Genomic DNA, 2,500 nt, shown 5'->3' with positions numbered 1-2,500 from the left:
GCCCTGCTGCGGCAGGTTGCCTCGACCACCATCGGCAGCCTCGACCACCATCGGCACACGCTGGGCCCTGGTGCGGGCGCTTGCCTCGACCACCATCGGCACACGCTCCGCCCTGGTGCGGCAGGTTGCCTCGACCACCATCGGCACACGCTGGGCCCTGGTGCGGGCGGTTGCCTCGACCACCATCGGCACACGCTGGGCCCTGGTGCGGGCGCTTGCCTCGACCACCATCGGCACACGCTGGGCCCTGGTGCGGCAGGTTGCCTCGAGCACCATCGGCACACGCTGGGCGCTGGTGCGGCAGGTTGCCTCGACCACCATCGGCACACGCTGGGCCCTGGTGCGGGCGCTTGCCTCGAGCACCATCGACACACGCTCGGCCCTGGTGCGGTCGGTTGCCTCGAGCACCATCGGCACACGCTGGGCCCTGGTGCGGCAGGTTGCCTCGACCACCATCGGCACACGCTGGGCCCTGGTGCGGGCGCTTGCCTCGACCACCATCGGCACACGCTCGGCCCTGGTGCGGTCGGTTGCCTCGAGCACCATCGGCACACGCTGGGCCCTGGTGCGGCAGGTTGCCTCGAGCACCATCGGCACACGCTGGGCCCTGGTGCGGGCGGTTGCCTCGACCACCATCGGCACACGCTGGGCCCTGGTGCGGGCGCTTGCCTCGACCACCATCGGCAGACGCTGGGCCCTGGTGCGGCAGGTTGCCTCGAGCACCATCGGCAGACGCTGGGCCCTGGTGCGGCAGGTTGCCTCGAGCATCATCGGCACACGCTGGGCGCTGGTGCGGCAGGTTGCCTCGACCACCATCGGCACACGCTGGGCCCTGGTGCGGGCGCTTGCCTCGAGCACCATCGACACACGCTCGGCCCTGGTGCGGTCGGTTGCCTCGAGCACCATCGGCACACGCTGGGCCCTGGTGCGGCAGGTTGCCTCGACCACCATCGGCACACGCTGGGCCCTGGTGCGGGCGCTTGCCTCGACCACCATCGGCACACGCTCGGCCCTGGTGCGGTCGGTTGCCTCGAGCACCATCGGCACACGCTGGGCCCTGGTGCGGCAGGTTGCCTCGAGCACCATCGGCACACGCTGGGCCCTGGTGCGGGCGGTTGCCTCGACCACCATCGGCACACGCTGGGCCCTGGTGCGGGCGCTTGCCTCGACCACCATCGGCACACGCTGGGCCCTGGTGCGGGCGCTTGCCTCGAGCACCATCGGCAGACGCTGGGCCCTGGTGCGGCAGGTTGCCTCGAGCACCATCGGCAGACGCTGGGCCCTGGTGCGGCAGGTTGCCTCGAGCACCATCGGCACACGCTGGGCCCTGGTGCGGTCGGTTGCCTCGAGCACCATCGGCACACGCTGGGCGCTGGTGCGGGAACTTGCCTCGACCACCATCGGCACACGCTGGGCCCTGGTGCGGCAGGTTGCCTCGATCACCATCGGCACACGCTGGGCCCTGGTGCGACAGGTTGCCTCGAGCACCATCGGCACACTATCGGCCCTGGTGCGGGCGGTTGCCTCGACCACCATCGGCACACGCTGGGCCCTGGTGCGGGCGCTTGCCTCGAGCACCATCGGCACACGCTGGGCCCTGGTGCGGGCGGTTGCCTCGAGCACCATCGGCACACGTTGGGCCCTGGTGGGTTTAGGCACATCTTCAAATTTCTGCCGTGCCAATGCCATTTTTATGGCTTGTAAATTCATACAATGGTCCCCTAAGCCTTCACGTGAAGTTTCGTTGGAAGATGACTCGTTTTCTATTTTTCACGATTTTCGAAACTTTTTGCGGTTCGGGATTTTTTAAAATTTTTTTATAAGGATTTTTGGCCCCAAATTTTGTAGGCATGATCCTTCTATTTTTGTTGGCATGCACAAAAAAATTCAGCTAAAAACTCGAAGTAGAGAAGATTTTGTGACCGTTTGAAAAAAGTGTCCCCATTTCAGACACTTTAACGGCTACTGGTAGCAAACCTGTAAAATCTCAAATGCTCTTTAAGGGGGTGTGAATTCTCAGAGGTTTGATGAGGGATAGGGGGCCAACACAAGGCCAAGTACCAGCACCCATCGCACATCATGTGCGCACACCCCCCCGGCCCCCCTCCCAATCGCCGGAACCCCAATGCCGCCGGTCAGGTTCTCCGGCGGTACTCCGGCGATGCTCCGGCGATGCTCCGGCGATGCTGTCCCGAGTGAAAAAAATGCGGCACCAGCACATGCTGGAGCCAAGCATGGGCACCGTGGCTCAAAATCGAACTTCGGCCAAGGCCTCGACCATCAATGGCACATGATGACGCATGGTGATGGCACATGCATCGACCATCATCGGCATAGGCTGCCCTTCGGTACGGGCACTTGCCTCGACCGCCATCGGCACAAGCTGGGCCCTGGTGTGGGTTGTTGCCTCGATCACAATCGGCACATGCTGAGCCTTGGTGCGGGCGGTTGCCTCGAGCACCATCGGCAGACCCTGGGCCCTGGTGCGGCCGATTGCCCC

Source organism: Durio zibethinus, unplaced genomic scaffold, assembly GCF_047325235.1.
Source record: "Durio zibethinus cultivar Kanyao isolate XHJ-2024 unplaced genomic scaffold, ASM4732523v1 HiC_scaffold_68, whole genome shotgun sequence".
In the NCBI taxonomy this organism is placed as follows: Eukaryota; Viridiplantae; Streptophyta; class Magnoliopsida; order Malvales; family Malvaceae; genus Durio; species Durio zibethinus.
This window is presented reverse-complemented; position numbering follows the sequence as displayed.